The sequence below is a fragment of the Balaenoptera musculus genome, chromosome 13 (genome assembly GCF_009873245.2).
Source record: "Balaenoptera musculus isolate JJ_BM4_2016_0621 chromosome 13, mBalMus1.pri.v3, whole genome shotgun sequence".
Lineage (NCBI taxonomy): Eukaryota > Metazoa > Chordata > Mammalia > Artiodactyla > Balaenopteridae > Balaenoptera > Balaenoptera musculus.
Window position 1 is genome coordinate 85993251 of NC_045797.1, and position 26119 is coordinate 86019369.

Sequence of the window (26119 nt, forward strand, 5' to 3'; positions counted from 1 at the left end):
GTCCATACAAAACCTTCTTTATCAGGCAGAAAGGTCAAGTGAGATCTGGAAGTTGGGTGTCCTGGCTTTGTTGGGCTCCACCACCAATTTCCAGTTGCATCATCTCGAACAAGTAGCTCTCAGTCTTAGTTTTCTCAACTGGACAGTAGGAAGAACAATAGCTATAATCACAGGAGAGCTGTGTAAGCTAATAACAGTACACAGTGCACATGGAGGTTCCTGTATGAACTCCAAAGCGATATACCAACGACAGCTATTAGCAGCCATCACTAGTTACCTCATCTCTCCCTAGACATTTGGACAGTGGCTTCAGAAGCCAGAGAGTAAATCAAACTCCCTAGGGTTGTGGCTTCTCCCTCCTGTGCTGTAAGACATCCCTTAGCCAGATCCTCCAAATTCCTGCAGCCCTCCCTAGTAATCAGAATATCCCTCCTCAGAGAACAAAACGTGCATGACTGTGGGAACGCCTAGCCCTCCTCACAGCTGTGAGCAATGTGCTTCCTGTCATCTTGTTTGCATCTTCTGTGGTTCCAAGGTCCGGCCCCACCTGCACGCACACCACCTTCACTGCCCCTTCCCTCAGGTCCCAGAGGAGGCTGCAGGTGGTCATTTCACTTGCATTTGGTTCCTAACCAGTAAATAATAGCTGACAGTTGTTTACACATCATGAGAAACGTCCCCATCCTTCACTCACATCTGATCCTCACAAGGGACTTCCGGGTAGGTAGGGAAGCATTGCTGTCATTCCCGTTTTGCTAAGAAAAAATCCAGGCTCTGAGACGTCAGTGACTTTCCCAAGCTGCACTGGGCAAGTTAGTGGCGAAGCTGGGCCTAGACCTGTCTTCTGACCCCTGTGTCCATCACTTCCTACCGCACCACAAAGCCTTGAATTTGCTCTGTGTGGCCCAAAGCAGAGATTTTCTGGTTTTGCTGAAGAGGGGCTGGGCTATAGCCAAAAATAACCTTTTACAAGTACACAGGCCTTTAGCACATTCCTCAGTCGCCATTAAAAATTATAGAAGAATTTTAAATAGTTGCAGAATACGTAACTTCTGGCATATTGGAAATATTGCCTTTTTAAAATAAAGTAGCAACAGTTCAAAAAATGTAATTTCTAGTATATCATTTATTTTTTTTTAATATGCATGAATAGCTGAAGCAATCCTGAGAAAGAAGAACAAAGCTGAACACTTCCCAATTTCAAACTATATGATGCAGCTATGGTAATCAAAACAGTATGGTGTTGGGTAAAACAGACACATAGATCAATGAAACATAATAAAAATCCCAGGAATAAACCCATATGTATAGGATCAATTAATTTTCAACAAAGGCACCAAGAATATACAATGGGGAAAGAATAGTCTCTTCAATAAATGGTGTTGGAAAAACTGGATAGTCACGTGCAAAAGACTGAAACTGGGCCCCTATCTTACACCATAAATCTCCTAGAAGAAAACCTAGGCAGTAAGCTCCTTAACACCAGCCTTGACAATGATTTTTTTTTTTATTTGACACCAAAAGCAAAGGCAACAAAAGCAATGTAAACAAAAAAGTAAACATCAAACTAAAAAGCTTCTGCACAGCAAAGGAAGCCATCAACAAAATGAAAAGGCTACCTACAGAATGGGAAAAAATATTTGTAAATCTTATGTTTGATAAGGGGTTAATATCCAATATAGAAAGAACACATACAACTCAATAGTAAAAGTACAGGGCTTCCCTGGTGGCGCAGTGGTTAAGAATCCACCTGCCAATGCTGGGGACATGGGTTCGAGCCCTGGTCCGGGAAGATCCCACATGCCGTGGAGCAACTAAGCCCGTGAGCCACAATTAATGAGCCTGCGCTCTAGAGCCTGCGAGCCACAACTACTGAGCCCATGCACCACAACTACTGAAGCCTGCGTGCCTAGAGCCCGTGCTCCGCAACAACAGAACCCACCGCAATGAGAAGCCCGCACACCGAAATCAAGAGTAGCCTCCGCTCGTCACAACTAGAGAAAGCCCACGCACAGCAACGAAGACCCAACACAGCCAAAAATAAATAAATAAATTTATTTTAAAAAAAATAGTAAAAGTACAAATAATCCAATTTTAAAACGGGCAAGGAACTTAAATAGATATTTCTCCAAAGGAGATGTACAAATGGCCAACAGGTACATGAAAAGATGCTCAACATCACCATTCATCAGGGAAACACAAATCAAACCACAAGGAGATGTCACCTCACACCTGTTAGGATGTCTATTATCAAAAAGACAAGAGTTAACAAATGCTGGCAAGGATGTGGAGAAGAGGGTATCCTTGGACACATGATGGACATGTAAACTGGTACAGCCACTATGGAAAACAGTATGGAGGTTCCTCAAATTATTATAAATATAACTACCATGTGATCTAGCAATCCCACTACTGGGTATATGTTGAAGGAAACAAAATCATGAACTCAAAGAGATACCTGCACCCCCATGTTCATTGCAGCTCTACTCATAGCAGCCAAGGTATGGAAAAACCTAAGGGTCTGTTGGCAGATGAATGGATAAAGAAAACGTGATATGTGTGTATGTGTGTGTGTGTGTATATATATATATATATATATATATACATATATAATTATAGCTATAATAATAATAATTATTATTATTATTCAGCCTCAAAGAAAGAGGAAGCCCTGCCATTTGCAACAACATGGATGAACCTGGAGGCTATTTCTCTGTCTGGAAATAAGGTAGACAGAGAAAAAGACCACACGGTATCACTTACATGTGGAATCTAAAAAAAAGGAAAGAAAGTAAAACTCAGAGAAACAGCAAAGAGTAGAAAGGTGGTTGCCAGGTGCAGGAGGGTGTGGGAAATAGGCAGAGGTTGATAAATGAGTGTAAACTTTCAGTTACAAGATGAATAAGATCTGAGGATCTAATGTACAACATGCTGACTATAGAGGTCCCTTGTTTAAACAAACACACTCAGAAAAAAATTTGAGAAAAAATACATTCATTTCAATGCACCTCTCCATAGAAAATACCTTAATACATGATTTTATTATAACCATGTTTCAACTATATGTTTGTCCATACTATTTGCATATTTAGCTCCTTCCAATAACTCACTGTCAAACCAATGAGCCAATGAGAATTCCTTTCTATCAGAAAGATTTTACCTTGTTTTTAAATTCAAATAAGTGTGTTTATATATAGAGGATAGATAAATTATGGAATATACTCATAAAGTCAGCCATTAAAATAAGTAAATTCAGGATTAAAATGAGATTGAGATAATTCAATTATGCTACGCAGTTTTCAATACATGATAATGACTAGATACTAAAGGTTTCCTCACTGATATTAATCAAGCAATGCTAAATGTAGCTAAAATCATAAGTATGATAGAAGGATGATATTTCTCTGGTAAAAGTGCTTCCGTGTGTTTGTGAAGCTCTGCTCTTAGGCTTTGGGGAATAATCAAAAATGTACTGTATTTTTTAAATCGGGGGGAAAATATTCCATTAATTTTGTTAAGCCACATGATCAAACTTTTCCTTTTGACTGCTTTCCCTGCTTTCCATCTTTTCTTTGTATTAGGAGCACAAGAGTGTCCAATGAATCTGTCCAAATCACTTTTAAAAAAAAATCCTATCACTACCCTTAGCAAATCATAACGGTTCCCAACCAGCCACAGGAAAGAGTCTAACTCCAAACCTGCAGGGTCCAGCCCGAGTGGCCTTCCGTACCGCCTTCTCATCTCTGTCCCTCTCTCCTCTCCACTCAGACATGTCTCAGCCGTGAAGGGATCTAGTGCTCAGCGCCCACTTCTCACAGCTTCACTTCTGCTCTGTCCTGCGCTCAAGTTTTGGGAATTGGCGTTCCACATCTGCTTGTTAACAGCAGTCAAAGGAAAACCTAACAGCAGAAACCCGCCCCATGTCTACTCTTCCATCCCTCTTGGCCCAAGCACACGACCTTGCACATAATAGATGTTCATTAGGTGTCTGATGCTTGGCTGTCTAGAGAAATCCACACTGTCCTAGGGAACAGGCACTTGCTTCTCCTTGACCAGTGGTTCTCGCTGCCTCTGGACTTTGGGATGTGGAAACACCGAGAACGCTCACAGAGACTTACCCAGGAAATACTGACTTGACAGCACGGCTTAGAGGATAGCACATATAGCTCTCAAAACAAAACAAAAAAAAAGAACAAAAAAAAAATTCAAAGAAACTGCAATTGAGACAAATGTGGGAAATGCGGTCGTTAAGATTTATTTTAACAGGACCTTCCACCATGGCATCTCAGAACAGCATCTCTAAGTGTTTCTATTTCTAAAAATATTGCTCGTGTAACCACCTCAGCCACTCCAAAACCATGAGAAGTAAAGCAGGGTATTGATATTTTCGATTCTAGTTAGAGTTTTAAACGACCTTTGCCTGAAAGCTTCACCAGCCAAGAGCAGCGTTGAGCCCCGCTGTCCCAGCTGCAGCTCTCCAAATGCCGGCCATTCCCAAGGCTGAGTCAAGGCCAAGGCTCAGTTAAAGTTTCTTAACAGAAGATTTATTTTCTTACCAATGACATTCTCCACTTGGGGAAGAAAGAAAAAGAAAAAAGAAAACTATCTTTTAGATATAGCTACGTCAATGACAGAAGTGTGAATTGGGGGTGGTTTATACCCTTCGGAAGCTGTTTCTCTTTATAAATCCTAAACATTTAAAAATATCTTTGCTTGTGCTGGAATGCCATTTTCTGGTATTTTGGCTTCTTCAACATGAATCTTTTGTAACTACGAAGCCATTTCAGCTCTTGGAATTTGCTGGAGACAGATTCCCAAACAGAACGTCCTGGGAGGTGGGAGTGCAGATGCAGGAAAGAATGCACAATTCCACTTGGCCTTGCAGTGCATTTTTTCCAGGGTGCTTTCATGTTTCCCTCATACCTGAGGGAACTCTATCTCTGGACCAGCAAATGTACTGCAGAGAGGGATGCAATAACCCTAAAATGTTAAAGTCGAGGTTAAAAAAAAAAAAAAAGAAAAAGAAAAAGAAAAATCCTCTTAGTGTCCAAGGCCTGTGAAGAAGGGGAAGGGCGGCTTCAAATGTCAGCTGTCACATTTCCTGTGTCTTTACTGCACTGATGATACGGCTGCAGGCCTCCCTCTGCCTCAGCAAAGAAATGTGTTGGTAAGAAATCAGCCGTACATTCCCAGTATTACCAGAGGAACATTGGTAATATCGGTATCTGGTTCGGGATTCAGCGAGAGTTCTCGAGCAGGCCCTTTTACAGGGCAGGCAGTGAGGGAGTTCCCTGGTGGCCTAGTGGCTAGGACTCCACACTCTCACTACGAGTTCAATCCCTGGTCTAAGAACTAAGATCCCACAAGCCTAGAGGTGTGGCCCCAAAAATTTAAAATATAAAGGGCAGGCAGTGAAAAGGCAAAGCGGGGTGATGAGAACCTGAGGCTCAGGGGAAGGAACGTTGGAATTTAGGTTCCCGAAAGCACCCCAAATCCCCAGGTTCAGGCACACGGTCAGCCCACCACCTCTTGTCTCCCCAGCCGCTCTCTCCAGTGTCCCCAGCCAGACAGCTCTGGCCCTTCTCCTGCACCTCCAATCCCCCCATCTCCCAGCCCAACCTCCTCCTCACGACTGATGTCCTCTGTCCTCAAGTCACCGTGGTAATCTCCAGGTGACCTGGGCCATCTCTCTCCTGCAGATGCCATTGCTGGGGCCACCCCTTTCAATTTGTCCCTCTCTGCTCAGCCAAATGATAATTCAATTCTTTTTTTTTTTTTTTAATTTTATTGGAGTACAGTTGATTTACACATTTGTGTTAGTTTCAGGTGGACAGCAAAATGAATCACTTATATTTATATATGTATCCATCATTCTTTTTCAGATTCTTTTCCCATATAGGTTATTACAGAATACTGAGTGGAGTTCCCCGTACTATACAGTAGGTCCTTGTTAGTTATCTATTTTATATACAGTAGTGTGTATGGACCTAGACATTATCATACTAAGTGAAGTGAGTCAGACAGAGAAAGACAAATATCATGTGATATCATGTATATGTGAAATCTAATTAAAAATGGATACAAATGAACTTTTTTACAAAACAGAAACAGACTCACAGATCTCCATAATTCAATTCTTGAGCTATTGTGTGTGTGCCCTCAACTCCCCAGCTGAGCTGTCTAGAAAAACACACAATCTCACCGATGGGGTCTTTCAACTTGTGGCCAAGAGCTCCAGGTGGACTCTTAACGACTAACAGGTGATCACTCCGCACCTCCTTCCCTTCCTCCCCAAACTTACAAGCCCTCCTGCACCACGGCACTCTCAGCTGGGGACTTGACTTCCTATTTCACAAAGAAAACAGAAGCAATCCGAAGAAAACCTCTCCTGAGCGCCACCTCGGCACCCATGTGTCTGTCATGTAGTCCGTCCCCCACCAGTAACTATCTGTGCTCTTCCTGAAGCAAACAACTCCACCTGTACACGAATGCACCTCCCTCACCCACGCAAGACATGCTTCCAGCAACCCTCTGTCCTATGTTATCAACTTTTTACTCTCTACTGAATCATTCCCATCTATGTATAAATAACGCTAATGCTTCCAACTAAAAACGAAATCTCTTGGCCTGACTTACCCCACCAGGTACCACCCCATTTTCGGCTCCCCTTTGCAGCAAACCTTCTCCAAACTGCCGTCAACAGTCTCGGTCTCAGAGTTCTCCCTCCATCTTTCCCTCGGTTGCCATAGTCACCAGACCCACATGACATTTTGCTGTTTTTACCAAAGGCACCAATGACCTGCGTGGCACTGATCCAAGTGTCAATTCCAGTCTCCGCCTCATCTGGCCCATCCACACGCTGGGCACAGCTCACCATTCCCTCCTTCTGAAGTGATTTCACGTGGCTTCCGAGATGCCTCACCCTTGGATTTCCCCTCCCTCTCCGGGGGCTGCCTCTTGGTGTCCCTCTTCCCTTGCTCCTCCTAAAGCCGGAATGTTCCAGGGCCCACTCCTGAGAACTCCTCTGTCACTAGGATCTCACTGACCTTATTCCTTTAAATATCAACTGCAGGCCAAAGACCCCCGTTGTACCTCCAGCTCAGATCACCATCTTCAACTATCAGATCTGGATATACCTGTCCACTCAGCATCTCCATTTGGGGGAGTCTCATAATCTCAAACTCAACTTGTTCAAAGCTGAACTTCTAACCTCTTTTGGCACCAAACCCTCCCCACCCTGCAGACTTCCCCATCTCAGGTGGCGACAACTCCCTCTAGCTGCACAACCTAAAATCTCTGCCATCATGATGGACTTTCCCTTCTTCTCAAGCCCTACACCCATTCTGCCAGGACATCTTAAAGGCTCTTTCTTCAAAATATATCTAGAATGTGACCACGTTTTCCTACTTCCACGGCTACCAGTGGAGCAGGCCACCGAATTATCTCTTGTCTGAATTACTACAATGGATTTCTCTAATGACCTCTAAGTGGTCTCCTGGTCTACCCCCCATCCTTCAACACGGATACCAGAATGAGCCTATCAGAATGGATCCCGTCCCTCCTCTGCCTAAAACACTGCACTGATTTCCCATCGTAAAGCCTAGAATTCCCCCCAGTAGCCCACGATGCTAAACACGGTCAAGTTTCTGTTACCTCCTGACCACTCTCTGACCCCCACCGCCCGGTGTTCTGCTGGCTCCCCTGCCTCTCGGTGTTCCCCCAACGTGCTGCGATGCACAGACTGGACTCTGGGCCTTCACACCCACCTTTTCTTCTAGCTCCAAGTCTCTTGTCCCAGTCGGTTAAATGGCTAATTCCCACAGTTCCTTAAATCCACGTTCAAATGTCGACTTTTTTGTGAGACCTCCAGGAGCACTCCATTTAAAACTCCACCCCTCTAAACTTGGTAGCTTTTTATTTTCTCCACAACACTTAATGCCTGGGAATGAGACATAAAATTTACTTCTTCACATGGTGGTCAGTCTCTTGGTGCCTGTCCCCACCCTCCACTCACACGCCCCCCCCAACCTGGAACCTCCATGAGAGAAGTTTGCGTCTGTTGTGCTCACCATGGGTCCTGGGTTAGAACAGCACCTGGCACAATACGGTTGCTCAATCCATATGTTCTGGACGATTTAATGAATCACTGAGACCCTAGGGACATCACTTTGATCTTCTAAACCTGTTTCCTGGTCTACAAAACCAGACTAGCAGTAACAGCCTCATGAGCTTGTTAAAAGCAGAAAATGAGGACCCGTGTGATAATCTTTGTAAAATATTAATTACTATAACCGCTTAACATAATATGTTGAAGACCATCCTCAAAATTCATTCAGGGGAAGCAAACTAGGCAATTGCTTATTTGGTGTGGTTTAAGAGGTACAGGAAAACCCATCCAGGTTGGGGTCTTTCCCAACAATGGCCTGAGATTCCACTAAGAAGACATAAATGCAGGTTTTCAAGCTTTCATTTTCCAATTTCAAAGTTACCTCTGAAAAGTCCTGATGGGAGGAGAGGAACGGTCTTCTGGCCAAATCCTGGTGTCCTGATGTGCTCAGCTGGCCCTCCCTCTCATGTCAGGCTGCCCATCTGGAGTAGTGGGAGAAGATCTCTGGCACTGGGGTTCCTGCAGACCTGGGGGATGGGGAGTGTATCAGACTCAGCAGGGTGAACACCTGGGGAGCAGGAGGGCACAGGAGCTTAGAGAGCAGGTTGGGGGGTGGCAGGGAGCAGCAAAGATCATTGTGCTGATTTAGAACCCAGCATCAGCCTTTCAAATCCCCAGCCCAAGAGGGAAAGCTATTTATATAACTACTAGAAGTCTAATCTGATCAACATTTGGAAAGTATCACTGGAGAAGAAACTAAGGTTTATGGTTATGGGTAATCAAATTCCACAAAGAAGTTAACAGATAAATCTACCAACACAGACAATTCTCAGATAACAATGTGTCCCTGGGTCTCCATATCTGTCCCCTCCTTTTCCAATCACAGCCATTCAGGTTTGCCCCAGTGGGACTCCTACAGGGAGAGGTTTAGGGCCATAGAAAAGTTTAAACATAAGGCAAAATTAGATTAACTGTAATCCCCAGGGCAACCACTAACAAAATAACTGAAAAATGTATAAAACATGAACAACAGAATTAAAATGGTATGCTAGAAACTAACACAAAAGAAGGCAAAATGGAGGAATAAAGGAACACAAAAGACATAAGATCCATAAGGAAAAAAAGCAAAATGGCAGACATAAATTCTATCTTATCAGTAGTTACACTAAATGGTCTAAACACTCCAATCAAAAGGCAGAAATTGGTACAATGGATACATAACATACGCTGTTAGAAGAGCACCAAAACAGAATCAAAAAGAATAAAATACTTATGAATAAATTTAACAAGATATGCAAGATTTGTACGTTGAAAACTACCAATATATCATTACAAGAAGTTAAAAACTAAGTAAACAGAAAAGACATCCTGTGCTCATAGGTTGGAAGACAATATTGTTAAGACAGCAACACTCCCCAAAATGGTCTTCAGATTCAATGCAATCTCTATTAAATTCTCAGCTTTCTTTTTTGCAGAAATTGAGAAGCAGTTTTTAAAATGCATACAGAAATCCAAGACATCTCACAAAAGAACCTTGAAAAAGAAAAGCAAAGTTGGAGAATTCACACTTTTGGATGCCCCCCCCCCAAAAAAAACGCTATTGTAATCAAGAGAGTTATGATACTGGCATAAGGAAAGACATAGAGAGCAATGGCTTAGAAATGACAGTCCAGAAATAAATCCATACATTTATGGTTAATTGATTTTCGCCAAGAGTGCCATGACAACCCAGAGGGTAAATGATAGGCTTTTCAACAAATGATACTGACATTCAGAAAATGAATCTCTACACAGACCTCACACCTTTCACAAAAATTAACTCAAAATGGATTGTACACCTAAATGTAAGAGCAAAAATTATAAAACTCTTAGAAGAAAGCATAGGAGTAAATCCTTGTGACCTTAGATCATGTACTAGTTTCTTAGATATGTCACCAAAAGCACAAACAACAAAGGAAAAGTTAGATAAACTGGGACTCCATCAAAATTTTAAAGTTTTGTGTGTTATAGAACACCATCAATAAAGTTAAATCAACCCACAGAAAGGGATAAAACATATACAAATCACGTATCTGATAAGGACTTTGTATCCGGATTATATAAAGAACACATTCAAATCAACAATAAAAAGACAAATAACCCAAATAAAAAATGGGCAAAAGATCGGAATAGACACTTCTCCAAAAAAGATATCCAAATGTCCAATAAGCACATTTAAAAATGTTCAACATGACTATTCAATTATGGAAATGCAAATCAAAACCATAATGAGATACCACATCACACCCACTAGGATGACTAGAATCAAAGACAGAAGATAACAAGCATGGGTGTGGGTGTGGAGAATTCTGAGCACTTACACATTGCTACTGGAAACTAAAGTGGTGCAGCTGCTTTGGGAAATAGTTTGGCAGCTCTGCATAGGGTTAAACACAGAGTCACATATGGCCCAGCAATTCCACATCTAGGTATGCACCCGAGAGGATGGAAAACAAACGTCCACAAAAACCTGTACGTGGATGTTCATAGCAGCAGTATTCAAAATAGCCAAAAAGTGGAAACCACCCCAATGCCCATCAACTGGTGAATGTGAAAACAAGATGTGGTATGTCCACACAATGGATTTGAAATGCTACAATAAAGATGAACTATGAATATATCATGCTAAGTAAAAAAAAAAAAAAATGTCAGACCAAAAAGGCTACAAACTGCAAGAAAACATGTATATGGAATATTCAGAACAGGTAAATCCAGACGGACAGAAAGTACATTCATGGTTTCCAGGGGTTTGAGGCAAGGCAGAGTAAGGAGTGATGGCTATTGGATCAGGGGTTTGGGAGGGAACTGAAAATGTTCTAGAATTAGATGATGGTGATGCTTGTACAACTCTGTGAATATCCTGAAAACCCCTGAATTGTATGCTTCAAAATGATGAACTTTATACTCTATGAATTACATCTCAATGAAACTATTATTAAAAAAGAAATATATCAACTGGAAAAAACGTAAGGGCATAATAACTCCAGAATTTCCCAAGTTTCTCTCTCCTCAAGTACAACACCTGCTCATCAGAAATGCAACACCAGCATCTGAACTTGGCTTATTTTTAGGCGTCTATGGTCAGGAAGCAAAGAACAAAATCAATTCTGTCTTTCTAGTCACTTCAAAGTAGGGCATCCGAGAGCAGCAGATGTTTCCATCCGAGTAGACGTGAGATACATCCCAATGGACAAACCCACATCTCCTCTGGAGCTAGCCCTTCCTCCCTGCGCTTTTACTAAAACGACAAGCTTTGCCCACGTGGGGCCTGAGCAAGTGAGTTTTCCTGCAATGCTCCTGCCCGGCTCCCAAAGTCTACAGCCTTCGATGAGGAGGCTGAGGGCTCTGAGCGAGCCCTGCCCGTCACCTGGTCCCTGCACAAAGCAACCCTGTCTATCTGCAGGAAGCTCCTCCTCTGCCGTGAAGCATCAAGGTACCAGCTTCAGAAAATGTGACCCTGTGTTTTGCACATCTTTTCTCTGCCTGTACTTGGCAATCAACAGGAACCCTTCAAACAAAAGATAATACAAAAGTCTGCTTTACTACATGTTTCTGCCATTTTTTCCCAGGTACGAAGAGCCAGTAAATAGAACTATAATCTTCAGCAAGAAAGAAAAGCTCTCGGTGAGCTGGTGCAGTGACAACAGAAGACTGTTTTAGCTGCATTAGAAAAAGGTTCATGAAAAGAGGCTGCACGCAGAGCTCTCTGTCCGGAGGCTGCGCCGTCAACCTGTGTGTTTTCAGGCTGCCAGCAGGTCGGAAAACCCCTGCCCACCTTCCAGAGCCCCACTCTGGGGGCTGCCTTACGCTGGCATTGCCTGGGCTCCCCAGACAGGCAGGGGTTAAAGTATTAAAGCGCTGCAGCGTTTCCCACGGTGGTTCTTCAATCACATGTTTCGTGGAAGTGGTGGCCACCTCCAGCCTCGACTCAATCCTCCAGGTATGAAACACTGCCCTTCACAGAGCTCTGCTTACCAAGCTGCACAGACTGTGATCGGTCAGTCCCCATCCTAGGTCCCCACAAGCTTTGCTATTTTCAGTGCTGGTGCTGCAGAGAACCGGGAATCTATGTACTGGGTTTTAGCAGAAACACCTATAGTAAACATCTATCAGTTATTAACCTTTTTCTGCACTCCTACCATCTGCTGAGATGCTGGGTAGGGACGATACAAAAATGGATCTGGCATGATCCTGCTCTCAGGGAGAGCAGACTTGATAGGAACTTTTATGCCCACACATTACTCTCCTGGGTGATTAAACATAAAAAACATTACCGTTTGTCCCTGGAAGCAAATATGACACACCACAGCCTAGGACCAGGCTTCTTGTTTCCTAAGTCTGTGCTCCTCTGGAATCTCAATTTCATTCCAATATAAATTTAATAAATTCACCCTTTTATAGGAACAGGGATGCCACATCAAATAACAAAGGTCTCAACTGTTTGGAATAACCTGAGAGAGCCAACCTGGTACAAAAATACGCATTAAAGAAATTATTTCACCAATTGTATGTACATCAATATATAAATGGGTCCTATTAGTGAGTTATACATAAGATTATTCCTTGTTAAATTCATTCACCACACAAAGAACAGCTGGAATCACTAAAATAACCAGGCTTATAAGAAAAAACCTGGGGGAATTTCCTGGCGGTCCAGTGATTAAGACTCCGAGCTTCCACTGCAGGGGACACAGGTTCGATCCCTATTTGGGGAACAAAGATCCCGCATGCTGTGCCTCATGGCACGGCCAAAAAAAAACAAAAACAAAAGAAAAAACTGGGGTTAGGTATAACCACTCAGAACGTTCAGAATTTCGTAATACATATACGCACACCCACATATATATATACGTATACATATATATATACACACACATACTGCAGGATTGCTGGGCCCTGCTGAGGTAGCACTGTGCAGATCTAGGGTGGCAGGGGACCAGGCGGAGCCCTGGAAAATGGGCTTACCCAAAAATGGGTTTTGCCAGGTGATTATGAAAGTGGGAGAAAGGGCCACATTTCAGAAAGAAGAGGATTGAAGACATAAGGGTGGCAGTGAACGCTGAAAAGAAAGTAGGGCTGACGATCCTGTGGGGATGAAGTATTTCTGAAGACCAGGAGCGAAAGGATTAGCTGCAATGAGGACCGATAGTGATCAGGGTGGGTGCTGGATGTCGGGTGTCGGAATAACCAGGTATCACTTTGGGAACGGGCAGATGACAGAATGCTTCACGGCACTCTTTGCAAGATAAAAACTGGAAAGTGACTTAAATGTCCATCAAGAGGGCCAAGCTGAATACATAAGATGGTGTCTTTCATATAAGTGAAGAAGGAGCTGGACCTGCAGGCATTGGTATGAAGAGATGTCTAAGACATAACAGCAAATACAAAGGCGTAATACATAACCATGTGTATAATAATCCCATTCACAAACGTAAGTTTTAGTTATACACTCACACGCACAAAACTTTTCTAGAAGAATGTAGAAAAAAACAGTAATCACTTTATACTAACGGGAATTTTACTCTTCATTTTATTCCTAATTAAACTTTTTTTTTTTTTTTTTTTACTTTCTACATTTATAACTCTAAGTTTTTAGCACTAAAGATTTTTGATGTAGTCTATTACCCATGAGATGCTACACATTGAGAGAAAGTAGTTATTTTTCTTTGGCTTCACACAGGATCTCATATTGCAAACTGAATTAAAATCCCACAAAAAGCCCCATTGCTTTGCATTCCGGGCTCCCTGAAGCAAATCCTTAGAGCGGGACCGGCTCTGCCATGGGCACAGGGATTAGAGTTAGTGGAGGCTCTTCCTTCTCCCTGTCTGTCTCTACACTGAGTGGACATTGAGACCCAACTGGTTATCAGCACAGACTCCAGCTCAGAGAGTGAGATCCTCCCACTTACCTACAATTCCATACACACAAGTACTCAAAAGAGATCCAAAGGCAGTCCCTCCACCTCTTCCCAATCTTTCAATTTCCAAATCAAGAACTGTCTTTTAGTTGCTGCTGGGCTTGAAAGTTCCTAATTCAAAAATGCGTGTAGTTCTACTCGGTTCAGCTTCTGTGGCCACAGTAAGTGGAGGTTTTCATATGTGCAATTTGTTTGACTCTGAGATGAATAGAGGTCTTGTCCAGCGTGTATAAAGCCATCTCTGTCTACGGGCATTGTATACTAATAGCATCGCACACTGGGGGACAGAGGGCCCCACAGCCATCCCTTTGGAGTCGTCCTGCAGTTAGTTATTTCACGTTTGTCTTCTCTGGGGGAAAATAAAATACGGTCTTCAGCAATGGAGATATTTGTCAAATTATAACTATGGAACAGATTCATTGGCTCCTTAACTATCAATTAATTAAATGATTTTCAATTCTCTTGTTGTGATAAAAGTCATTTGGCTAATACCATCATCCTTCCTGATTCTAAGAAATGACTCATAAAAACGAAGCTAATTCTTAGGTTTAAACCTGCTCACAAAGAGCAGATTGATTTACCCAACTGGATACTGAATTAGGCACAGATTAAGCAGCTTGTTATATAGTAGAGGCATTACCACAGGAAAGAATGGTTTATTTAGAATGGTGAGATAAAACACACACCAACTTTAAGAACTTAGAAAATAACTCCTTTGACTATGTAGCTCTGAAAAGGAGAAAGGTAGTTCTTTATGTGCTGATAAAGAAAAATCCAAAATAAGTAGAAAAAAAGCAATATGCAGCATTTCCCACTTAAAAAGGGAGGTGAGAGGGACTGGTGTGGAAGTATATAAGAAACTGATAGCAGGTGCATCTGGTTCAGAAGATTAAAGGCCTGGGGCAGAAGGAAGAATTGCTTTGTACTGTAAAAGTTTTTATACTGTTAGACTGTTGAATTTTTAATGTGCTATATACAATTTTTATTGAGGTCAAATTCACATAACATAGAATTAACCATTTTAAAGTTAACAGTTCAGTGCATTCAGTGCACTCACAATATTGTACAAGCAGAACCTCAATCAAGTTCCAAGATATTCCCATCACCCCAAAATAGAACCCATTACCTACTAAGCAGTTAATCTCCACTCTCACTCCAACCGGCCCCTGGCAAGCAGAAATTGGCTTTCTGTCTCTATGGTTTTACCTATTCTGGGAACTTCATACAAAAAGGAATAATACAATATGTGACCCTTTGTGTCTGGGTTCTTTTGCACTTCATTATTAAAAACTAAAATTTAAGTAAAATATTTCCTGAAAAAATTCCATTCAAGTCATTCACTCCGTTTTTCAAAAATATTTAAATGCCTAATATATGTAAATCCATTATATCATGTCCCATAAACGACAGAACAATGAAATTAGCCATGAAAAGATTATTCAGCTAATTATGTTCCACTTCAAAGGGCAAAAAGTTATCAGCCTACTGAAGAAAAGTTTGAACACCTACCTTATGCAGAATATCCTGCAAAGTATCATGAGTAATTTAGAAGAAAGAGAAGGTTAGATTCAAAGCTGGAAGGGAACAGAGGTTTCATTCACTTATAGGTTAAAAAGTCAAGGCCCAGACCCACAAAGTTCCCCAGCGTCACACCGCAGTTCTGAGTGCCCTGGTTTCCGTTGATATCCTCTCCACTCTCACAGCCAACGCCTTCACAGGGTTTGTTATTGAACAAAGGAGAGTAAGGCAGAATAGCACATGTGGGCAGAAAACTGTGAGGGTGGAGACCTGAGGTTTCAGCTCTGACACATAAAGAGCTCTCACTCCCATCCTCACACGAAAGGGCTGGACAAACCCACAATCAGAAACTTCTTGGACCCGTCAGAAAACTGAGGGCACAAGGTAAACCAATCCCCTGAAATCTGGAGGGGTCACAGAGTCATAGCCAAGATCTGTTCACCAGAAGGAGAATCCTCTAGGCCCTAACAGATAGGATCACCTACGTGGTAATTTTCATGAATTGCTAGAGGTTGAGTATGAACTAGACTGAGTGAGAAAGAAACTACTAGGGGCCACAGTCTTGAGGAGGCCCCCATGCTTTGGTGGGTTGGACCTCTAGGAATCCCACCAGGTTCTCACAGTGAAGAACCAAGAAAATTCACTCCTGGTTCTAGCTTGGAGAGGGGAAGAGTAACCAATTGAAATATGCCCAGGACGGTCTACATAACACAGGCCCATTCTGCAGCCCTCACCTGACCTGAAGAACAGCAATGACCCCACTCCAGTCCTGTCTGTCTCACCCAAGGAGGAGCAAAATAGCTAGGAAACTCTTGTGAAGAACACAGCCCAGGTACACTGTCCTGCTGAAGGACTGAGGCTTAATGTTGAGAGTATAGAATGCTCCCCTGCCTCTCAGCTTACAGCCCCATTAACAGGGCACCAGTACGGTAACAGTGAATTACAGGTGAGAGGGCTGCAGGAAACGGACACTCTCTAATGATGAGTTCTTAAGAAAGTTCTTAGGAAACCCCAAAGACGTCAGGGAAGACAACAAAGTTCACAAGAGGAATTTGAAGCCTCTGGCACCTACAGCTACAGCACACATTAAACACAGCTCAGCTCCTACCAACATTAACATAAAACCTCACCCTAAAGGCTCTCTACCTCAGTTCCTACTAACAAATACATCATGCTCAGCTATCAACAAAAAACCCACAAAGCATACCATATGCAAGAGAAATTGCAATCTGAAGAGACAGAGCAAGCATCAAGCCCAGACCCAGACATGACACAGATACTGGAATTATCACACAGGGGATTAAAATAGCTATGGTTAATACAGTAAGGGTTCTTTTGGGCAGCGTAGACAAAACGCAAAGCCAATGGGTTATGTGGACTGAAAAAAAAATGCACAACCTAAAAGTTGAGAATTATGTTTTATTTGGAAGATTTTCTGAGGACTTAAGCCTGGGAGACAGCCTCTCAGATCGCTCTGAGGGACCGCTCTGAAGAGGTAAGGGAGGAACCAGGATTCATAGGAGTTTTGCAACAAAAACCGGGTCTTCAGAACATTAAAAGATTACAGTTAATTAAAGAAAAAACAGACATCTCAAGTTAATGAATTTAGCGCTTTTCTATGTATGGGAAGATGTAAGAGTCTGGACTCACTGAAACCATTCCTTTGATGTGCACCTCAGCTATCCAGGGCCAGTGTCCTACTTTTCTCCACCCTGAATCCCCTCAGGGTGCACAGCTGGCGGCGGCTGCAGAGGCTGACGGCTTGATGGTCACAACATCCTTTGTTTACTGATGTGGCAGGTGACATTCTTCATCCACAGTTATGTAAACATAAAGATGGAGTTTTTTTTAAAGACTCAAAGGAAATGCTAGAAAACAAAATATTGTAAAGAATGAAGAATGCCTTAGTTGGGCTCATCAACAGAGTAAGCACAGCGAAGAGAAAAGTCAGTGAGATTGAAGATGGGTAAAAGAAAGTTCCCTTTCAACTAAAATGCAAACCGAAAAGAATGAAAGAAAGAGAGAGAGAGAGAGAGAGAGAGAGAGAAAGGAAGGAAGGAAGAAAGGGAGGAAGGGAGGGAGGGAGGGAGGAAGGAAGAAAGGAAGGAAGGAAGGAAGAGAACATCCAAGAACTGTAGGAAATTTCAAATTTCAACAGTAGGAAAGTTCCCAAACTAAAATGCAAACAGAAATAAATAAATAAATAGATAAATAAATAAAGAACATTCAAGAACTGTAGGAAAATTTCAATATACATACTGACATATGCATATGTCAGTATATGACATATACATAATTAGAACACCAGAAAAAGAAAAAAGAGGAAAATATTTGAAGCAAGCATGGCCGAGAATTTTCCACAATCAATTACAGACACAAAACCACAGATTCAGGAAGCTCAGAGAACATCAAATAGGAGAAATACCGAAATATGTACTCCTAGGCATACCATACTCAGTTGCACAAATCAAATACCAAATGAAAATCTTGAAAGAAACCAGAAATGAAGGAGAAAAAACACTGTACCTATAGAGGAGCAGGTATAAGAAAGTAGATCTGACTTCTCTACAGAAGCCATACAAGCAAGAAAGTGGAGTGAACTATTTAAAATGTTGAAAGAAAGCCACTACCAAACTAAAATTCTATTTCCAGGAAAACTATCCCTCAAAAGTGAAGGAAAAATAAATACTTCTTCAGACAAGCAAAAACTGAGGGAATCTACCACAAAAAAAATGTAAAGTTCTTTAGAGAGAAAGAAAATAAGTCAGAAACACAGATCAACATAAACACAGGGAAAGAGTTAGAGAGAAAATAAATGAAGGTAAAATATAATGTTTCATTTTTTAATTTTCTTAATTGATCTAAAAGAAAATTATTTAAAGCAGGAATAGCAACAGCACATTGGGTGACTACAGAATATGGACAAGGGAAAAGAATGACAGTGAAGTCATAAGGGCAGGGAGAGAAGAATCAGGAATACTTGCTATAAGGCACCTTTCCTACATAGCAAGTGGTATAGTGTTATCTGAAAGTGGACTTTTAGTTTAGTAAAATATGTATATTGAATACATACATATATATATGCTATATATATATATATATATAGCAAACTCTAGGACAACCACTGAAAAAGGTTAAAAATAAGTATAACTGATATGCCAATAGAGGAGATAAAATAGAATGATATAAAATACTCAGAACCAGAGAAGTCAGAAAAAGGGGGAGAAAAAAACAAAGAACAGATGTCATGAATAGAAAACAATTTCAACTATGGTAGGTATTAATCCAACTATATCAATAATCACTTTAAGTGTGAACGGTCTAACTGTACCAGTTAAAAGTCAGAGATTTTCAGAGTGGATAAAATAGCAAGACTCAACTAAATGTTGTCTAAAGAAACCCACTTTAAATAAAAAGACTCCGGTTAAAAATAAAGGAATGGAAAAAGACATAACATGTTAATGATAAAGAAAAGAAAGCTGGAGTAGCTATGTTAATTTCAAACAAAGCAGACTTCAGACCAAGGAAAATCATCAGGGATAAAGAAGGACACTACGTAACAATAAAGGAGTCAATTCTCCAAGAAGACATAAAAATACTAAACGTGTATGTACCTAACAACATAGTGGGAACATACAGACGCAAAAACTGACAGACCTGCAAGGAGAAATAGACAAACCCACTATTATGGTTAAGAGGCTTCCCCACTCCTTTCAGCAATGACAGATTCAGCAAGAAATGCAGTTAGTACACAGCTGACCTGAACAGCACTAAACAATCAACTTGATTTATTTGACACATAGAATATTCCATCCAACAACAGCAGAATACACATTCTTCTAGTTCATATGGAGCACTTCAGGCCATAAAACACATTTTAACAAATTAACAAAAACAACAAAAATCATACCGAGTATGCTTTCACATCACAATGGAATTAAATTGGGAGTCAATAACAGAAAGATAGCTGGAAAATCCCCAACTATCTGGAGATTAAACAGCACACTTCTAAATAACACATGGACCAAAGAAGAAGTCTCAAGAGAAACTAACAATATTTTGAACTGAATGAAAATTAAAATATAACTTATCAAGATGAGCAGAATGTAGCAAACACAGTGCCGACAGGGAAATTTATAGCATTAAATGCCTATACGCCAGAATAAGAAAGATCTAAAACCAATAATCAAAGCTTCCTCTTTAGAAAACTAGAGTAAAGAGAGCAACTTAGGCCTAAAACAAGCAGAAGAAAAGACATAAAAACTGGAGCAAAAATCAATGAAATCATAAACAGAACAAAACAGAGAAAAGCAACAAAACCAAGAGCTGATTCTTTGAAAGATCAATAAAATTGATAAACATCTAGCTAGGCTAAAATTGTGATGGTTAAGATGGTACATAAAACATAAGGAGTGTGAGCTTTCAATAAGAAATGCATGTAGGACTAACCTCAGCCCATAGCCTGTATCTGCTGTGTCTACCAGCAATGCAGTAGTTTAGGGCATTTTCACTGAAAATTTAAAGCAAAACAACAATCAAAAGAGAAAAATAAGGAAAGGAAGAAATGTGGCATTATTTCATTTAGACTGTTGTCAACAGAAACAGCTGAAAAGCTAGAGAAAATAACAGCCTTGATGGGTCTAATACTTTCCATTTTTGTGGACCAGAAGGGCGGTATTGTATCCAACCGGGACGTGCTTCCCAGATGGAATTTGAGTTCATTTAGAGGCAGTATTTGTCCGAGTTCCCAGACCCCTCACCACTTCCTCACATCTCATACCTGGCTGCCTCCGTCCCTGTGGAACTCTGAAGACTTATTTGTGACTCTGCCTTTTGGATAGAGCTTAAAGGCTTTTCTTCAGGTTTTCTCACTGGCGATTTATGAAATCCTCAGAGGAGCCCCGAAAAAGAAGTAGCCCTAGTACTAGTCTCACTTTTTAGATGGATAAAATGGGACCATTTACAGAGAGGTTAAAGGTCTTCAGTCTCATAATTTTTTTCACTTAATGATATATTTTAAACATTTTCCCATGACCATAATCTCTAAAAATCTTACCAAATAAGAGCGGGATATTCACTTATCCATATTTAGATGTTTGCCATTTGGGGCTATTATTAAAAACACACAAAGAAACAAATGAAGAGCATTTGGGCCTAAAGCACTTCTTTTTCTCCAGATTTAGTATCATTCCCTTGAGCAAAATTCTCCAAAGTGCAACTGTCTGAAGTAATCATGCGGTTACAAATAAAAATCATGCATTTATCCTTCAGTCATCCCTTCCCCCAGATTAGACCTAGAAATTCATTCTTCCTGCTGAGGCAACATGATTTATATTTAAACGCTCCCCGCTCCGCAGCAGAGCCCACTTCATCATATTAGCAAATGTTCCCTGTAGCTTAACTTATCTTCGGATTGTTTTTCAATTAAAAAAAAATTTAACCCAGAAATTTTTTATCTTACAACCCAAGGTATTTATTATCACATAATGGTAGTTACACTGTAACTAGACCGGTTTCTAGATAAGCAGTGTGGTATAAAGTACATAGGGTCCATAGAAGGAAAGATCCACATACAATTTAAGCTAAAATGATACAAACTATATTTGCAGCTTCTAGATGATTATTTTTATTAGCAGTTCATCTAAGGGTTTTTGTCACGTGGGGTCAGTTTATAAATGTCAGTGGTTTTAAAAACTACCATATGGTAATGTTTCAGAAAAAAGAGAAAACTTTTAAACCTTCAGGCAGCATCTTAATGTCCCCTATTTATTTATGTTTTTAACGTACTGAATTGCGATAAAAGTTTTAGCACACTGAAGCTGGGTGTAAAAGGCCCTGTGCTGGGAATTCAAAACTGAGTGATAGGCCTGGCCTGCCATTTAGCGAGGAGAGTGTGACAAATAAATGGGGAAGCCTGAATCTCAGAAGGCAGAAGCATGGAGAGCAGTGCTTCCCTCAGGGATGTTTTACTCCCAGAGGCCCCACCATGAATCATGCCAAACACTAAAGAGTACCCTCATTTCAGGTTAAATATGATTTTCTATATGACTGTGTCTTAACTCTCAGCTGACTAAATGACAGTTATATTTTGTTGACATAACACGACACGGGTATTACCACCAATTTTGGCTTTTCAGGTTTTGGGTTTCTTTTCTTTTCTTGTTTTTTTTTTTAATACTTTGGAGCTAATACTTGTTTCCAGGATTTTAAAATACTCAGTTTTGCAAAGCTCGCAGGCCCTAGGCACCGTGCCTGCTGTGATCGGCAGTAAAAGGACGCTGACTCAACTCCGTGTCATCCACAAAATGCCAGGGCAGTTCAGGGACAGGATGAGGGCCAAAGGGGCCGCGCAGAGCTCCCGGGAACCGGCAGGAAGAGAAGCAGCTGGTGAGCCAGGATGGCCACAGGAGAAGGCAGAGTGCCGAGTCAGGAAAGCAGAGGTGAGCCTGGGATGCAGGGAAAGGCAGGTGATGTGGAGCGTGGAGGCAGAGGTATCCTGGGACGCCCTGGACCATGGCAGTGTGTCCAGTGACGGCAGGGAATACAGCCAGCCAAGGACGGCAGGCCAGAGAATGGAAAGGGCTGGCGAAAGAAACACATCTCAAAGGTGCAGGGAAAAAAAGCTGGCAGCTCTGAAAGCGGGGATGCAAACAAGGCAGGCACCGTTGCCGGGAATGAGGACGACAGCTTTCCGGAGGTCAGCTAGAGAAGGATGCCTGGGTGGGCGGCTGACCAGCTGGAGAAAACACTCTAGAACATCTTAGGCGAGATGTGTGGACTCAGGCCAGGCACGGGTGGCAAGATTCACCAAGAGGGGACATGTGTGGGAGAGGATTCTCTCAACCAGTCTCCATTGGGCATCTAGTGGTGGAGGACTGCTGGATGCACTTGACCTGACCCTCGACAGCGGGTAGCCAGAAGCCGATGTCCCAGGGCAAGCCAGGTGGACACTGTGAGCCACGGGGGACTCGGGAGAGAAAACCAGGAGGGCTTGCGGCTATTAACCCGAGGCCGGAAGTTGACAGTCAAGGAAGATTTCAATGATCAAGGAGCTTTGTAAAGAAAAATGTTCATCTAAGGCGAGCCCCTCCTTTTACACATTAAACATAAAAGTCCACGGACTTGCATCTGAATTGGTACTGAATGGACTCAGTGGAACGCTTGAATCTGAATAGCGAAGGCTGAAGAGGATGGGCCGAGCTGGGCAGGAATCTCAAGCATCCAGGACTAAACTCAAGACAGAACCGTCCAGTGACAGTAAACTCGACACAAGCCAGGCCCAGACCGACCGGCTCCTGGCTGGCCCACCAGTGCCAAGTCCCCGGGTGGCCAGGTTCTAGAAGGGGGCAGGGCTAGGCTGGTCACAAGGTCTGTCAGCTGAAAAAGAAACTCACCCCTCCAAGTCCCTTCGGACCATCAGTCCAAGGAAATATCAGGAGAGCCGCATCGGTAATTTTAAATGTTCTGGTATCCACATTAAAAAAAAAAAAAAAATGTAAAAATAAGCAAAGGAAATTCATTCTAGTAATATATTTAACTCAATACAGCCAAACTAAAATCATTTCAACATGTAATCAACTTCAACGTTATTAATGAGACATCTTGCATTCTGTTTTTCACACTAGATCTTGGAAGCCAGATGCTTTCTACACTCAGGGCACAGTTCACGTGGGACTGGCCACAGTTCAAGGGCTCAGCAGCCCCACGGGGCCAGTGGCTGCTGCCTGGACAGCCCGGGCCTCCACCCGCACTCCCCGCTGCCTGCCCGCCTTTGGTTTGCTCCTGCTGTACCAGGAAGAGGTCCCCAAAGAGAGGCCTTATCTGTCAGGCCCCAGGACACAGCCCAAGGCCTCCAACCAGCGGCCCCCGCGGGCAGTCGAGCTGGTCCTCCTGGACAAAGGCTGGACCAGCTGCATGTGGCTGGGGACAGGGAGAAAACAAGGTCACTATCAAGGAAGCATGGCTTCAGGCCAAAGGAAAAGAATCCTAGGAGTGATTAAAGTATTAACAGATAAGAACTGTTCCCGGCCACTCTGCTATAGGAAGGGTACATTCATTGAAGGACAAACTGAAAACATTTCCTTCAGAGACTTATTCACGTTTGCACATTCCACAGCCCAGGACCTGGCTTAGCGTGAGGGCTCAATAAATATTTATTGAGCATATTAAAAAGCATGCACCTTACGTTGGAGCTATTTCACAAATAGGAGAAATGGAGAGCGAGCGGTGTTGCTACGTGGAAATTCCTATGTGTCCCAAGTGGTTGTTTTTAGTGAAACTGGATTTTATAAAATTACAAAAGTTTACGAGATTGATACCTGTCCGTCCTGTTGATTACTGAACGGCACACCCTATCTTGTTCTAGAAACGCCTCACCAGTCCGTCCCCCCCAACCCCGCCCATGGCTCACCCTCACTGTCTATTCCTTAATCTGCCTTTCAACCCCCAGGACCAAAACCATGTTGCCAAGTGAATGAATGAACAAAAAGAAAGAAGGAATGACGATATTGTTTCTGGACTCGAACGTCTTTGAAGGAAAAAGACGCCTACTAAGTTCAACAAATATGTACTGGGCACCTACCGTGTCCCAGGCACCGTGTGCCAGGTGTTAGAGGGATACAGAAATGAACAAGACTGGACTGATTTCCTGACCCTCATTGCACCCCAAACCACAAATATCCACGGGAGATTCAGGTGTGCTTGCACTACCCTGGCGAGACACTAAGAACATTTAAGCCACGTGCACGGTGGTCTGGACCTCATCCCATAAGGATTTTTGCCTTTCAGAGAAGATCAAGTGAGAGCAGCAAAGACATTGTACTAAATCACAGTCTAGCCACGCACCACACCGGAAGCCCTGTCCCGTCCCGTCCACTCGGAGACGCTCTCCCTGCTCCCGTGGTCTCTCACGTTCCCAGCTTCTCTTACTCCCCGGAGCTGCCGTCCAGCCCAGTGCAATGAGACAGAAACAGAGGCAGCCGTGGTGCTTTTGGAAAGGGTGGTTTCCATGATAAAGAAAGACAAATGGATCTGACACCAACTGCCCCACCTCTCCGGCTACCTAAACACGGATGTGAGTGCAGCCTGGAGAGCCACCTGGCCCCGGGGTCCAGGGCAAGATGGTGCAGACACAGGAGACCCTGGGTTGTCAGAGCAGCTGAACCAAGGCCAGCCACCAGCCCCTTCCGTGCCTTGTCACCGAGGACACAGGGAGTGTTGTATTGCTGGCCAGACATTCAGTAACATACAAGGACATACGCACATGTACTGCGTGGCACTGGGAGATGTGTGTTATGGGCTGAACTGTGTCCCCAAAAGATATGCTGAACTCCTAGGTCCCAGCGTCTGGGAACATGACCTTATCAGGGTCTCTGAAGATGATCAGCAGAGTGGGTTCACCCCCAATATGACTGGTGATGAGCCAGTTTGCCTATCTTAGTCCATCCAGACTTCCCTAACAAAAATTCCACAGACTGGGTGGCTTCTAAACAACAAACATCTATTCCTCACAGTTCTGGAGGCTGGGAGTCCAAGAACGAGGTGCCAGCAGATCTGGGGTCTGGTGAGACCCATTTCTAGTTCACAGACAGCAGTCTTCACCACATCCTGCCACAGAGAAGGGCGAGGGAGCTCTCTGGGGTCTATTTTATCAATACAAGGGCACTAATCCCGTTCATGGGGGCCCCACCCTCACCACCTCATCTAAACCTATCACCTTGCAAAGTCCCCATCTCCTAGCAACATCCCACTGAGGGTCAGGTTTCAACATACGAATTTGGGGGGGCACACAAAGCCTGGGTCTATAGCATCATACGTCTGCCTGAGGACAAGAGGGAAGTTAGGAAGGTCTCAATGAGCGAGACTGGGAGAAGCGGGGAGAATAAACACGGAAGCAGAGGCAATTTCTTAGGGTCCCACGAGTTGAGGGACTAAAGATCCCGTTTTTCTTCTTCTCATACATCCAGCCCACCCACCGCTCTACCTCCCACTATCTCAGGCTAATGCTTCATCAAGACATAAAGAAGAAAGAAGAAGAAGCAACTGCGATCTCAGCAGGGACAGCCAGCTCTGTCTGGTCCACACCAGCACTGGTGCTGCCTCACCCCTGCCAAGCGATTAGGAAGAAATATACAGTTTCCACCAACAAATTCGGCTCCCGAGGCGCCAGCTCTGAAAGCCATCGGGAAGCTTTTTGTATTCCATTGTCCTAGGACTGCTATGAGCCATGCATGTGGTACCAAAAAGTACCGTGTGGCAATCAGGGTGTCAGGAAAAATCAATTTATGGGACTGTTTGTTTCTTTATGTTCTTAATGTCATAACCAACAGCCAGCCCCCCAGGGTGTCTGCAAGCCTTCCCACTTCCCAGAGCAAAGCTGCTCTGGGAACACACAGCCTACAGGATGCTCTAGAATGCAAACTGGCCTCATGCACCAAAGCAGAGGGGAAGGCACTCAAAAAATAGACTCCTCGGGGACAGAGAACACGCCCACCACTATGGATTATCTTACATGCCCTGTAGGTACAGAACCTCTAAC

At 42.8% G+C, this 26119-nt stretch overlaps 1 protein-coding gene across 7 annotated transcripts in view; it reads right to left on the reverse strand.

Moving 5' to 3' along the window:
- RNF144A (ring finger protein 144A) overlaps positions 1-26119 on the reverse strand; it is a 118759-nt gene that overhangs the window by 86583 nt on the left and 6057 nt on the right. For 3 of the 7 annotated variants that reach the window (XM_036872381.1, XM_036872371.1, XM_036872372.1), the window contains one exon: positions 8490-8634. The exons of 2 other annotated variants lie outside the window; for them this stretch is intronic. The gene's annotated coding sequence lies outside the window, so the exon portion shown is untranslated. Of the gene's footprint in view, positions 1-8489; positions 8676-17232; positions 17255-26119 lie in introns of those variants that run through there. 2 more of the 7 variants (XM_036872373.1, XM_036872374.1) reach the window with 2 other exon arrangements.